The 15,693-nt window shown below is 47.6% G+C and overlaps 1 protein-coding gene across 2 annotated transcripts in view; it reads right to left on the bottom strand.

The window, feature by feature from the left end:
• CTBP2 (C-terminal binding protein 2) overlaps window positions 1-15,693 on the bottom strand; it is a 147,451-nt gene that overhangs the window by 91,890 nt on the left and 39,868 nt on the right. The window contains exon 1 of one of the 2 annotated variants that reach the window (XM_063340259.1): window positions 9,261-9,283. The exons of the other annotated variant lie outside the window; for it this stretch is intronic. The gene's annotated coding sequence lies outside the window, so the exon portion shown is untranslated. Of the gene's footprint in view, window positions 1-9,260; window positions 9,284-15,693 lie in introns of those variants that run through there. 2 annotated transcript variants of the gene reach the window in all.

Below are 15,693 nucleotides of genomic sequence, written 5' to 3'. Positions count from 1 at the left end.
GAAGTCTCAAATTACACATCTTTATTTTTCTTACAGATTGTCCTATAGGATTGTGTATCTGCAAGGAACCATGTGGCAGTTAAGGCAGTTTACCCAGAAATGCAGAGTGGTCTTTGGTCTTTTTTTCTCCCTGTTTTTTCTCTGGAAAGATGTCCCTGGCAGAGCGTCCAGAATCAATTTCCTAAATATAAATATAAACCCGCAAAATACACCGAACAGAGCAAAAAGCCTCCATCGCACTAAGTTACCCAGTGCTGTACCAGTCTCCAAAAGAACCTATCGTGCCAACGGGAGAGGAAAATAATAAAAGCCCTGTTTGTCACGATTGCTGAATCCTGCTGCCCAGTACAGAGCAGTGGCACCCTCCTCCCCTCCGCCGTGCCGTGGCAACATTCCTGTTCACAGGATACACCAGGAACCCACTTGAAACAGCCGAAATTCCTGCCGCCACCGATAAGGCAAAGCCATAAAGAGGTGGCACCAGCGGGATCCTGGGTTTGGGTCCCCGCAAATTGGCACAGGGACTGCGAAGGGAGGCGCATCAAAGGGCTCGGTGTCCTTTGAGGCGGGGACTTTGCGGAAAACCCGTGTAGCAGAGGGGGGACAGGGACCCTGCCCTCCCTCGGTGGCAATGTTGCTGTTGGCAGCGAAACAGAGACCTGCAGGGGATGCAAGGAATTGAAATGGAAAAACCAGGAAATAAAATGTAAAAAGTGTATTGTGAGCAAGTGATTGAAGGAAGTAGCAGAGCCCTTAACAAATTGGTTATTTGTCTGGTTAGCTGATGCAGAAGTGGAACAGGAAATTAATTCAATATGCCGCAGACTTACATTCCACTATTATTTTCTGGGGTTTTTTCCTTTTTTTTCCCCCCCCCATATATATATAAGCCAAAAAAGCAAAGTCTTTCTGGGCAAGCTAGCAATTGAAGCTTACGAGACTCGAGTTAAAAAGACCTAATCATTACTAGAGCTGGACTACAGACAGGCTTGGAAATGAAAGAAGAAAATAAGACCAGTTAAGGAGAAAAGACCCTCTTCAGAAACCATCTGGCTGCCAGCAGTTCTTGATTTGTTGAAAACTATCCCAAACCAATAGGTAATACCATTACACTCATATAAACCTTCACGAACACGTTACCACTCTGTGCCTTACAGGATATGGCGGCTTGCCAGTAATTTCGCTTTAAATATGAAAATGGATATCAAATCCAACGTTCTAGATATAATAATGGCATGGGAGATTGATAGCATCGCTATGCTGCACAATGACTATTTAAAACTCTTTTGGCTCCACTTACAAAGCTCCAGTGACCTCCAGAACTATAGAAACTACGTAGTGTTAGGAGGAAATAAAATTAGCGATGCACAAAGAAGAACTAAAGCAATTCAGGGTTTTTCAAAGAGGTACTGACTACCATTAGCACTTCTGCAATGACACCGGCACGCAGCATCGTGTTTAGAGGAGGAAGGAAGAAACACTCCGAATTTCCATAAATTAAATGTCCGCTGCCGAGACGGCGCTAATGGTACCGGGGGTGCCAGGGAATTGAAGCGGAATGGAAATAGATTTCTAGTTACCAGAAAAGTCAAGTTCTTCTAAGCGTCGCAGGGGACGTCGCTCTCCCACTACGTGGTCACATCACACCAGTGGGCAGGAGGAAGATGGCAAAAGGCAGAAAAGAAAGACAAAAGGGAAAGAAGCCGGGGGAAGAAAATAGGAAGAGAAATGAGAAGCTCAGACTAAAGCTGAAGGCAGAGCGGATGGAGTAAGAAACGCCAGAGAAAGACAGACAAAGCAGAGGAGGCACCCCCATCACACCTACTGCTGACTCACACATTTCGGGTTACTTTCATTATTTCTTTGTATTCCGGCAGCATCTGGCATCTGCCGCTGAGATCAGAGCCATGTTGTGCCAAGTGTGAATCAAGACCTTTCTGCTCATGAGCTGAAAATCCAAACAGACAAAAGGGAAAACAGAGCGAGGGACCTCACCATTCCTGCCCAGTATGGCCAGGAGCCGCAGCAGCAAAAACCCGTCCGCTTTGCAGCCAACCACCGTCCTGGTCATGCAGGGAAGACACGGAGCACATCTATTTCTTTTTTTCTATGGCAAAAGCAGATTCTTTCAAGTGGTTTTTAAAAGCTCGCAGGATACATCTGCCTCTCAGGAAGGATGGGTCAGGTGCTTGGGTTTGTCAGGCACCGTCTCTGCTTTCGCTGCTCTGAGAAACCAGGATGGTTTCCCTGTGGTCTCCATCCCTGAAAGCTCAGTTATTAGCACAGGGGTCCACGGAACAGCTCTTCTGTGAACCTACAGAAAAGCTGCAAGGAACCTATAGAAAATTTCAAGGAACGTGACTGAAGGGCACAGCCCAACTTTAACAGGCAGCAGCTACAACCTACTTGTGCTGCCACTGGGAACCAAGCAGGTTCTACACCATCCAGGTGTGTCGCAGTGCGGGTCCACGGCTGATGTTTAAGCTCCTTTCACACCCATCAGTGCAATAATCCTGGGGCTGAGGCTCCCCGGCTCGCCCTTGGACTGCCTCGCACCCTCTGTACTTCCAATTAACTCGTGGCTATAAAAAGTCAGGAGAGCATTCCTCTTGTATTGTGCCATGGAGCGCTGCAGAACTAATTATTTTGCAAACAGAGCTCTAAATCATTAACAAAAAATGTTGATTATAGCATCTGCAATCATTATTTGGCCCATTACTTAAAAAGCTGGATGCAATAAATAGGATGGGGAATAGCTGGTATTACGCTTCCAGAGCTCAAGAATATGGGATGTCAGAAAATGACCAGTGCCTGTAACGGTTACACTTGGGCTCTAGGAGTACTTTGCAATCAGACCAATACAATAAGTCCTTCATCCCCAAGCACACAAAAAACAGCCAGGTATCATTAAAAGAATGAAAATACAGTGGTATTTTCTCTCCTATGCCTTTTTTTCTTTTCTTCCTATTAGTTGGAACATTCACAAACTTACATTTTTACATTTCCCCATCAGATTTCTTAGATAAATATTTTAACTAAGCCAAAATACCACAACTTGAAATGGGGATGACTTTTCTTTATTTACTTTCTTCCATGCCGGCTGCCAGCTCCGGGAGCTGCTCTTTCCAACGGCAGCTGCTGCAAAACGCCCCACACATCCCACCGCTGCCCCCTCCAGCGGGCAGCTGAAGGCACGCAGATGTGTCCCACCACCACCTCAGACTCCAGAAGAGGCATTTGTAGCAGGACACCATTTGCACATGGCCTCCTCCATGCCATCTCCAGTGGCACCAGTGTGCAAAGTCACTTCCAGGCCTGGAAGGCATCTTCCGATGAGGACCTCATTGCATTGCCCTTAGGACCACCAAGCAGAGCACTCTTGCTGCAATTTTGCTGCTGTCAGAACCGAGTACCCAGATGCTCATCCTCCATCCTGGAAAAATGTGTGCTTTGGCAGGAACTTTGATCTAAAGCCTATCTGGAGTGGCCATGTGCTGAAGCAACCGGCCGTCGGGAGGATGCTCACTGGCAGAGGATGACACGGGCAGTTTATCCCTGGCTACTTGCTGCATGACTACAGGCTAGCTGCTGCAGCGCACGCAGATGTGCTCCACCAAGTCCAACAGGATAACCCACAGCTCCAGCATAAAGACACCGAGTTCATGGCTAAAATATTAACTGAGGTCCCACTCCCCCGAGGCAAATGCCCTGCAGGAACCCAGGGCTCTGCAGTTGGAAGGGACCTCACCGACCGACTCCTTTGGGCCATGAAGTTTGAGAAACTTCACCCTTAGGTGAATATAAGTGTTCTTATAAATTCAGACTAAATTAATGGATATGGTGTGCCCAGACAGTGTCCCGGGCAGGGTTTCCTGGTTTGCTCTGTGTTGACATTTGTAACACCCCTCTCTGCCGACTCCCCACCCGACGTGCACATCTTTTCTTCGTGACTCGCCCTGCGCTGGTAGCTATCCAACATCCCTTCATCAAACATTTCTCATTTCCCTCCCCACCTCAATTATTTCTTCCTCTCGGAGCTTTTCTCCGGCCTCACGTCCTCGCCGTGGCCGCCTTATCCCTTCGTTTCTTGCCTGATCAGGGGTTCTGTGCTGGCTCCTCTCCAGCTCCGCTCTTCAATGCAATCAATTCACTTAAGAGCCTGGCAAGCTGGTTTATTATTTTTTTTTTCCATGTCTGTTTTACACAATTTCAAAGTAATGAGGAAGAAAAAAAAAAAAGAAAAGATATTTTTTCCAATATGAAGAATTAAAAACTTCGGTTGCAGCAGCTTAGCTTGCCCATAAACAAGGCACTTTCTTGAAATAATGAATACAATAGCTGGTGTGGCAAACCAGCGCGTGATGGAGGTGCACGGAAAGGAGAGAGAACGGACGTGCAACTTCCTCATCTGCCTCTAAAGAAAGATGCCAAATGAGCCACAATGAAATAGAAAGAATGAACTTCTCTGACCTCTCTGAATTTTGATAAGGAATTGCAAATGAATTACATCTCCTACTTCTGTTTTTATACCTTTATCTTCACCACAGAAAAAAAAAAGGAGAAAAAATGAAGATAAATTGAGTACAACACACGAATAGGAGCAGACAGTGCTACCTGAAGCCATACGCTGTTAGCTTGCAATACTGGGTATACTGGTCATCACCAGGCCTGCATGCCCAAAACAAAAACAAAAAATCCAAAGAAGAGACCGTGCTTGTCCAAATTAGACCGTTTTAAAGCAAATGATCACATGTCCTCACAATCACCAAGCTGACAGAGACCCGTCTCTGCTTTACCACTGAGACGAGACGGGCCATGCCCACGTGTGCCGCAAGGTCCCCACAGCCAGGCTGGCCACCGCGACCTCCTGCCCCGTGCCACCGGTCCTGAGCTGTGAGTCAGCTCCCCCCGCAGCAGCACTACTCTTCCTACCGCTGGCGTAGCCATTAAAAGGGTTTTTTTTCCTGCGGTTAGTTTATATGCTCCAGCTCATTAACATCTCCTAATACCAGAACTTGAGGCTAATTAGGCATGGCAATCCTGAGGAACATATTCTCCGTTCATCTTCCCAAAGCAGGATGCTCCTTGGCGGCCCAGCTGTAGCTCCACATGCTACCAGGAGGGTATCACCCTGGAAATAAAAATACTACAGGATCCCACACATTACACAGCAGGGATCCTGTACTTGTTAGCTGATGGCAGAGTTTACAGGCTGTTTTGCTTAAAAATTGGAAGCATCTCTGTCATCAAGGCAGATTCCTGCTCAGCAGCCTCAGGGAATTTCCCCAATAGTTATCAATACACCAGGGACTTCATAATAAAAGCTACTGACTTGAGAACGAAGGGGCAAAATGGTTAGAAAACTTAAAAGACTTAAATAAAAAGCATTTGACAGAACAATGCTAGTGGGAATTTTTTACCCGTGGATACAAATGCACAGGAGCAAACTGGCTGTGGGGGTCGGAGACACGCTTCATCAAACATGAACCACTCCTAGGAGCAGGCTGTCCATCTACACATCACCCAAGAGTAGCACGCACTACAGCAACAGGTACCCAAGGAATACCGAAAGACGACCAATGGGACCGACAGTCAACACCAACCACTTCTTTAAGCACAGGAGCTCACGAAACCTGGTTTCCTGCATGTCTTCTGGACCCCACAAATGCTGACCAAAGCTTGTCCAGAACTGGGACATTTTAAAGCGACCTTTGCCCATTGGATGCCTCACCTTGTAGGTCTTTCTTCAGTGCAAACATTTCTGTGGTTGTTTTTCTTCTGCCTGTTTTCAAAGATCACCACCAACGCCTTCGCCCTGGGTCTGCTCAAAATGGCTCCAAGGGCTCGCCAGTTGTGAAGGAAGACGACACTGGCTAAATTTCTCTGGCCACCATTTCAAATTCCCATAGCCTTCATTTCAACATCTGCTTCTTATAACTAAAGGCAGTGATACTTTAAAAGCATCTTTTAAATAACTACAGCAAAAGGTACATACAGATATGGCATTTTCATCCCAAAGGACCCCACGATTGCACACATAACACTTCCCTTCGCCAATCACTGGAAAACAGGGACCTCTGAGGAATCAAAACGCAACTACAGATAGCACGAAGGGTGATATCATCCCTTCCCACTCTTGAAAAAATGTTACAGCATCTTTATTGATGACGATAAGAACAAATGGAGGAGCTGTGTCCATGGGCGAGGACACAGCATGCCACCGGGAGAGGGGAGTGACAGAACAGCAGCGTCCCCCTCTGAATCACCTGCGGCAACTCCTCTGTCGGGTTTTTTTTCTGCTCCTTTTCAAATCCTTTCTCTGAGAACTGAGTGAGCCTCAACATTGGAAACGTGAGCCAAACTCACTGCCCGCGGCAGCGGAGACCTGCCTTCAGCTGCCCTCTGACTTTCAATTTTGGAACACATTCCTTTCCAAAAGCTTCCATAAACCTGGCTGTACTGGTCCACAGATTACAAGATGGAAATGTGAAAAATTCCTGGATAGAGATGAAGCGCCCACCAAACCCCCTAATTTGAAGGCAGCCTAAATGCAAACTTTCCCTCGCTAGACACCTTGACATCAAAATGTTTATCCACTCTTCCTCTGGAGCCCTTTCACACCACCAACGCCCAGCTCTGGCCAACTATAAAACTTCACGTGGGGAAAACGTGCCCAAAACTTCAGGAGGAAAAACAAACCAAGGCATTTCATTTTGGGCCAGCTCAGTCCAAACTGGAATTTTGTTTGTTTTGAACTGACCGAGCTGTTGGCGTGTTGGAGCCCAGCGAGGCATTAACCCGCTTTACTAAGCAAGCGACGCATCCAGCTCCTCTGTACAAAAGCATCGGGTTTGGCACCAAAATTAAGGCTGGGGCTCTGAAGCTTGGCTCGACGCACGTACCATGAGCTTCGTCGTGGGTCCCCACACCTCCGCAAGGCTCGCCGCCTGCTCCCAAGGAGAACCAGTGCTTTTGAAGGAGCAGAAGACAAAGCAGACCGGTGTCTGCAGAGGTGCCAGGGTTTTGTTTACCTCCGAGCGAACCTGGCGGCGCGGGCCAAGCGTTATACTTCTGCGCTCCCTGTTTCGGTGTATGATCCTTGGCAAAGCGGCGTGCTTAGGCGCGTAAGCTATGAAAAATATAGCGTGAATTTTTGCAGCGATACGGGGTTAATATTAATTAGGCTGTGCTTGAGGAGTCGCTGCGCGAGCGGCACAGTTTTGTTCCCGTGCTCTCACAGGGGATTAGCTGTTGGCAGAGCGGCGATGCCGGCAGGAGACTCCACCATCCGAGCTGTTTCCTGGCACGGGGCTGGTTTGGCTGGAGCCACTTCTGACTCTTCAGAGAAAGTAAGGTTTTTTTAAACATTTCTGAATCCTTGCAATGGCCACAGCAATGGCCAACAGCCCTCGTCCCCCAGGAGCCCTCCATCACCGCGCGCAAAGCACAGAGCAGTGTCCCGATTCATGGAGGTGGCTCACTAACACGCAGTTAGCACCCAAGGGGATGGGAACCCTTCTTTGTGTCTTCTGGCCGCATGTGCACTCACTAGACCAGACCACCGTGAAGAGGTGACACAAGTACCCGGGCCACGAAACGTGACCTACCTGGGGTAACCCTCACCCTTGCTCCATCACCAGTGTCCCAAACGAAGCCCTCCAGCCCATCGCAGAGCTCTGTTTCTACAGGTTTTATAGGGATTAGATGACTTTAATTAATCTTTTACTGATTAAGGCTTAGATGTAATTATATGGCCAGTATATCAACATCTGCCCTCTCTTTGACAACTCCCAGACCACATCTCCCACACTCACGCCGCTGAGGTACTGGGGCGATGCCAGAAGACCAGCCCCAGCTGCTCTGTTAGGGGGCACGCTGCTACACTTCTTCAATGTTCGCAACTATTTCAAAAACCAAAGAAAAGCAGACAAATTCTTAAAACACCTAAGCGGAACGCAGCTACTGAAGCTGTCTCTGCAGAGAAAGCCACCTCGGATGGAGCACGCCCCGCAGGTACCCAGCACTGCTTGCTGCCACCACCACGCTCAGATTTGGGACAGCATTTAAACAGAGCAGGCGTTTCTCTCCATCTTCGCTTTAAACAATATCGTGCTGTTCCAGCACCGTACCAGCGAACTTGCAGTGACCCTGCCAAATAAATATTTTCCCCAAGGTAACACTGTTTTAAATATATCCATTTAGTACCCTTATTTGAAAACACTGGACAAATTAAATGCCTGTAAAATTTGACTTTCCAGTATTTTGTATTCAGATAAACTGCTACAGCACCCTCTTCCATGGCAGCCAGCCCGTACTTCCAAGTAACTAAAATTTTAAAAAGCCGACTACGCTTTTCAGTGTCTGTGCATTAATCATCCCACCCAGTTCAAGAACTCTTTTTGAGCGCAAAGGAAAAAGTGCGAGTAAGAGGAGTATGTGCGCAAAATACTACCCCCCCAAAAAAGCTGCGGCTTGACCATCCCGTACGGGGTTACGGGCTCTTACCACGTACCCCATCCCCAACCAGGGATCCCCCACCGGCTGTATGAGGCTTCCCCATCACTTGCATCAAGGCTGCACGACAAAGGGAAAGCGTGAAGCTGGTGAAAACACTGCTGAGTGAAGCCCTGTGCTCCCGAAGAGGTCACATTAATTGAATGTGACTTCAAAATATTTCAGATTCTCAGCAAGGATTTGGTAGCGGAGGAGAACACGCTGTGACGGACCGTATTTCTAACACGCTATGAAAAGCAGTTTCAGTACATGCTGCCAAAAAGTGTCCAACGGGCTAAAATATGCTTGTCGATAGATAAGCAGATGATGCTTCCAACGGCAGGAGCAGCGAGGAGGGAGCGGGCCGGCTGCGGCCGTGGCCAGGGCACTGTGGGGGCTGCCACCGGTCCTGGGGTGTCAGCAAGCACCGGGAGAGAAATGTCACCGTACAGAGTGACCGGTGCCCGCCTCTGGTTTTATTGGATTTTTCCTTTGCTCTCGCATTTTGAGAAAGGTTAAATACGTCAAGTATTAGCTTACGAAACCTCTCCGACGAATCCTCTTACTCACATGATCTTTCTGAAGAGTCCAAATCTTTCCAGCCACGCAGAAGTGACACTATTAGCTGTGACCATTCCAGCTGCCGCCTCCAAAACTCGGGGGTTCCCGTGCCACAGGGGCGAGGGCCTGACCTCCACACAATACCCAGATCAGGACACTACGGACACCCGCGTAAGAGCATTATCATATTTTCCGTATCTTCTCACCCATTCTTCCGATGGCCTAACGTCTTGTTTGATCTTTTGTGGCCGCGGCTGCACACTGAGCAGATGTCTTCATCGAGCTGTCCGCGGCGACCCTCGGGTCTTTTTCCCCGGTGGTTACAGTTCATTTAAAGCGCAGCAACGTGTACGAGGAGCTCGGACCGCTCCTTCCCGGGCGTCTAACCCTGCGTTTGGCACTGGTGACTTTCATCTGCCCCTGTGGTCCTCCTTCTGCAGCTCTGCCACCTTCTTCCCAGGGCTGCTTTCCACAGGTGATGCCGTGCCATCTCCCACTGCCTCTGTGCCACCAACCCACTGTCTGTGTCTTTTTCCAGGCTATTAATGAAAATATTCACGCAGTCACGATGCAGATACTTAGAGCAGTCCCGCATCAACATTTGCCATGTTAAAAAAGCTGACGCTTTACTTGTTTTCTGTTCCAATCCAAGCTTTTTTACCCCACAATGCTTGCTTAAACAGAGGCGCTTTGAAAGTCACAAGCTGTGGCTGCTGAGCTCTACCACTACTCTGATGAACTATTTAAAAAATAAAGAGGTATGTGATTTTTCTGCTATTCTCTTATCACATCCTTGTCATGTAGGGATCTTTAACTGTGGGGGTTTTGTCAGAAGAGCTGGTACTCAGATGAGGCAAGTGACTGTGCTCCCCTCTTTTTTTTCTGTACAACCCCCGAGCAGATAAACCACGTGGAGCCACACGCGTTGTGCAGACCCAGGGAGGCAAACCGCTGGTTAGCTGCCTGTACTGGGGGCAGAGGAAACAAGAAAAGGAGATGTGAGCATGACCCTGAAAAGTAGCAGAGTAAGGAGGCTTCTCCGACGGAGCTCCTGCACTGGCAATCCAGGGGACATCCAAGTGTCCTGTTGCATCCAGAGGAGAGGCCACATGGGTGGGAAAGGACAGGGCCACCCCAGTGATACCCTGGGAGCACCTCCCGCAGGTAGAAAATGCAAAACCTAAAGATTTGTTACTCTTTTTAAGTGTAGTACATTATTTCAATGATACAGCACACTTTTTGTTGGGTGTGTCGAGAAGGTTTATGAATGTGCCATGGTCTCCATAAGCTTCTGCCCCTCGGGAGCAGGACGCCATCACCTCACCGCAATCCATGCTGAGCCATGGGAGATGCCATCAAAGCTGGTGGCACAGACCCATAGGGACATGGGTCACGTTGACCCAGTGGCTGCAGGACGAGCTTGCCCGCTCCAGCCTCTCCATCGCGCTGCTCGCCCGTACCTGTCACTCCTCATCGGCGCGCGCCTGCCGCTTGCATCCCACGCGCTCATCTCCGACATCGCCACGTGAAAGAAGCTGATCTGGTCTAGATATTAACTGGGTCTAGCCTGCGGAAGACGCTGATGCAGAGATTGCACGTCTTCTTTATCTCCAGCCTCATTAACGGCTGCCGTTAACCCCCAGGAGCCCATCCGAGCGGACAGCCTCTCCCGACAGCTTTGCCGCTTGCGGGTTTTCTTTCCTTTTCCCACATCGTCCTACAAAACCCTCTTCCACCTCACCCTCAGCCCCACGATTTTCACAGCAAGTTTTACCAGTCCACCTCCTGGCTTCACCCAGGTAATTTTCCATTTTCTGGAGACTAACCCTCTTGGTTTAACCGATTTTCAGCTGCTTTTACCTCCCCCATGAGCAGCACCAGCCCGCTCTGCCCGGCGCCTCCCGACCCATCCCGTTTTGGCCAGCAAAGCAACAACAAAGTCGAGCAGGAGCTGGAAACGCCCTGGCATTAAGATCTACTTAATAAGTTGTCAGCCAGGTCCCGCGTATCTATTCTTGCAGGCATAAAGATCTCTGTCAGCAGTCAAAACATGGATTTACACTCCCAGCACAATTCCTAGCAGCATTTAAAGATTTTTAACGACCATCCCTTTGTCCCAGGGAGTTAAGCGCTGATCGAATGTCACAACGTGACACATGAATGCACAACACAACGGAGGTTTGACAGGCAGCGACATTGTAATATGATAATTCCTCTTTGTCCCTTAATCGCCTCTGTTTTTTGCAGACTTGATTCACTTACCAACATGTGATCAATCACTGCCTTTTTCACTGAGATAATTTTTTGCCCTCTATCTAAATGGCTCCTGTCAAAGGGAATCCAGTACTAAATTAAAGCTGATATGCTTGTCTCTGCCCTTTTGTTTGTTGACTTCTTCTCGCACACAATTGATTTTAAATAGATTTTTTTATGGGTTCCATCACCATTTAAGTATATGTATTTTTAAAAATCTGTCTCCTTGAAATTAAGATCGGATACGTACACATTTAAAAACGGTCTCGAGCATATAATTTAATGGAGAGGAATAACTACAAGAGTACGCGCTGGCAAGCGTATCAAGTCACCACTAGACACGGAGTGAGTAAGTTGCCTGTTTAGATCTTCCCACGTGCTCTATTTAAAACTGGAAGATGACAGTCAAGTCTCAAGATTTGTGAATCTAACGAAAAAAGAGGACGGTGTAAATTAACACGAAAGGAAACAAGGCAACGATCACTTGTTCTGAGTCTGTAAGACATCAGGATTTAGCTGGAGACCAACACAGAACTTGTCAGACCTATCTCACCGCTATTTGCCCACCCTGATGAGTACCTCCCTGACAACAGGTAAGAGGTCTTTAGCGGCACAAGCACAGAAGAAATGAGAATCTACCTTTGGGAATAAAGCAGAAAGATGTTTCTGCAGCTCTCAGGTGATCATGAGACATGTCCCACTGGCCGGGGCAGAGGCAGAGCGTCCACAACTGCACTAGCCCAAGCCCCTCCAAGCAGAGCCACGCGGAAGCAAACCACCCCAGACCTCTGCCTTCCTGTCTGGCTCTTCCCCCGCATTTCCTCAAGCATATTCACACTGCTTTTGAAACCTCAAAATTTCACATTTTGCCCCTTCCCTCCAGCTCGCTCCTGCTTCCCACACCCGCCTCTTCTGAGTTGGGTCTTGCACACCTCGCCCTCACTCAAGACCTCAGCCCGGTCCTGCTGAAGCCAAAGGCACAGTGCCCACAGACCCAAAGGAAAGTGGGGACCTGCCCTCTGGTCATCACTACTCCTCTGCCCATGTCTGCGTGGCAATTCCTATGGGGCGAGAGAAACTGCCAAAATCCCCAGGCGCATCTTCGTCCCTCCCAGCCCAAGCAGGTCCCCGTGCAGCGCCTCCCCGGCTGTCACCGTTCCCCACCACTGCACACGTAATTTCTGGTGACCAAACGGGGTGATTTCAAAGCTAGGCAGGATGATGCTTATTTAATTCACTGATTGAACGACAGCAGATTTTTGGCTATGCCGCGCAGTATGAATTATTCTACATGGTTTCAGCACTTGTCCTGGTTATGCACATAAGGCACTTAAGACTTTGCCAAGATCATCCAATAGACACATCATAATTGGCCCTATCATATAAAGAATAATTTCTTTTTATACTTTCTTCTTTTTTTTTTTATTTTTGAGGAAAGCACCTCAATTAAACACTGGATTGCCAGCTCTTTCTAAGGTGGACGGTTTTTCCCTGAAGAAAAAAAAAATAAATGAATGTTTTCATCTTGTGGTTCTAGCAGTTTTCTCCATCTGCGCAGAGGGAAAAAGGGAAAGAAAACAGCTCTGCAACGGAGGCATCACCCCTGGGCGAGGGCGAGCGGCGTTCCAGATAGACGCGTCCATCCACAAAGGGCAGCGGGAGCCAAGGAATTAAAAACATACCAATGAATGGGGAAGGGGGAGGACTGGCTCAAGGAAAAAAACAACAAAAAAAGCTCATTTTTCAAAACATTATTATCGCACCAAACGTATTTTAATGTATTTTCAGCAAGGCATCAAATACCCCCAGAATCTGCTTTGTGTCTCTTGGCAGTTCAAGAATGCCAACGCGCCCCGTCCTCGGGGTGCCAGAACCAATCTGTTGCCAAGAGACACAAAACTGATATCACGGGTGTATAAAGCCGTCTTTGGAAACGTATGAAACAGCGAACGACCTCATGTTCGGGGTTTGACTTAGTCAGCAAGACGTCAAGGAAGAAAAATTAACCTTTTGTTATAAGGTTTAAAGCTGACCATTTGTATCCTTCTCCAAGGGAGAATCGGCCTTTCTGAAGCAGAAACGCGCTGACGTTTGGCATTGCATTTCAAGTAAACATCCCGGTATTATTTTTTAATGTTTTCTTTTGTTCTGAGAGGAAAAAAATAAAAATCATGAGAGTCAGGGCAGTCGGGGGAGCAGGGAAGCCGTGACTTGGGAAAGCTGGGCAGGTGTGCTCAAAACAGAGCAGAAGCGTTCAAGGCCAGGTTGGACGCGGCTTGGAGCCACCTGGGCTGGTGGGAGGTGTCCCTGCCCAGGACAGGGGGGTGGCACTGGATGATCTTGAAGGTCCCTTCCAGCCCAAACCATTCTGTGATTCTACGATAGGTGACATTTCTGAAGCGCGCATCTTCAGAGGAAACCCAAATGCCCCAGCTGGGCCTTCACATCAGCACTCAGGTGAGTACGTTGCACATTACTAGCTGAGAAGGATTTTGAGGCTCCAATTGTAAACATCCAAAAGGTTTTCGCATTTAAAAATCTGGTCACCGGCAAGTTCTTCAAATATTCATTACTCCAACCGGTGAGTAATCTACTGGAGATGCTGCAGGTTCACCCTCTACAAACATCTCCCCGCTTTCCGTTCTGGGCACCTCCCTCCTTCCTCCAACCTGCAGACTGGATGCAAATCCTTTTCAAATAGAGTATTTTTCCCTCCAGAATTTTCCCACTGCAGTTACGGCCAATGTTTGCTGCCCTTCCCAGTTACAGAAATAAAACTCAAGGTGTTCAGGATGCCCTCAAATACAAAAATACGAAACCAGCACGACTGCTTCTTTTAGATGGGTTCTCTGTGGACTGCTCCTGTTCAATTTGTTTCACTGAAGCTAAATAGTTAGAAATTAAGACTCTAATTAAGAAATACAGTAATTAACTGTAATTAAGAGTTACAGCAAGATTTGGGTTTTTTTCCCCCTAATCTGGGGCACAAATTTTTACACGTTAAATTAAAAATTCCATTTAGGAACCCAAATGTTAGAAGGCTGTGAAGCAACTAGATATCAGCTCAATATTATCCAGGAAAGGTCAAATTTAAATTACAGGACATGTTTAAAACATTAAGTTGTTGGTATATCACGCAGTTTTTGCATTTCCAACTAATACATAGTTATATAGATACACAGATATATAGGTATCCACATCACAGGTGTCGACTATTGAATTACCTTCAGAGACAGAAAATGAAGCATCTCACATTAAATAATTAGGATTCCAGGTGTTTTTCTGTACCAACGACACAGAAGCACAATAAGCCTTCGCCAGGACTGAAGAGCAAAAAATGCTGATAAATGGGAGCCATATTACAAATAACCAAAATCGGTTGATAGAAACAAGCTGTGGGTTTTTTGGGGGACTTTTTTGGACTACAAATAAAAGGTCTTGCTATTACGACAGGAGAAAAATGTCCTTTTGTCTTATGAGCCCCCAGCAGTGGGAAGGAAGCCGAGCGGTGCCATACCAGCACGTGGGCAGAGAGAGACGGGGGGCGCTGGGAGGGGGTGAGGAGAGCTCATAAAATTCCTACCAGAAAACAGAAAATGAGATTAAAGGAGACATTTTGGCCATGAGGCCTTCTTTCAGCTGGAGAAGGCCTCAAAGCCAAAGTGTCTCTTCTAATCCTATTTTCTATTTCTAGAGTGCATTTTAATAACCCCTTTGTATATGGTACAATGACTTTAGCAAGTCCTATTTTAAGCAGATTTTCCACACTAGAAAGCAAAATGGGTTAAAATAATTGTACCGTACACCTCGCACGCACGACACTTTGTTTAATCCGGTGTCAGACACCGGGGCTGCACAATATGGTACAAGGTCCATGTATAAAAGTGCCTTTCAGGACAAGCAGCCCAAGGCACGGTATGGGGGAAACCAGGCTGAGGGACACAAGTCCCTCCCACCAGCAGACAGACCCTCACTTTCCAACCTGGATGGGCACTTGGCTGATGTCATCAGGCCCCAAAATTCCTCCTCCTACGGCCAAAATGCTGACACTGGCCAATTCCCACCAGGGTTTGGAGATGGCTACCAGAAGGGTGCAGGAGAGCAGCGCCTGGCCCCAAAGAAGACTTCACCTGCAGCTCCATGGTGGTGTCCCCACAGCCACCAACTCACCAGCCAAGCTCACCTTGATAATTCACCTCTTTGCAAGAGCCTGCATCTGCAGGATGGTTTCTTCACCTCCACGCACAAAAAACCCCCATGAAATTGTGGGGCTAGAGTGGAAGGTTAAAAGTTTCTCTTGAGTGCACAAAACCCAGCTCTATTTGAAAATAAAAGGTGAAAACCTGTCCTCAAGAAGCATATGGTGACAACAAAAGGGAGTGCCAC

Source organism: Chroicocephalus ridibundus, chromosome 6 (assembly GCF_963924245.1).
Source record: "Chroicocephalus ridibundus chromosome 6, bChrRid1.1, whole genome shotgun sequence".
Taxonomy (NCBI): domain Eukaryota; kingdom Metazoa; phylum Chordata; class Aves; order Charadriiformes; family Laridae; genus Chroicocephalus; species Chroicocephalus ridibundus.
This window is presented reverse-complemented; position numbering and strand designations above follow the sequence as displayed.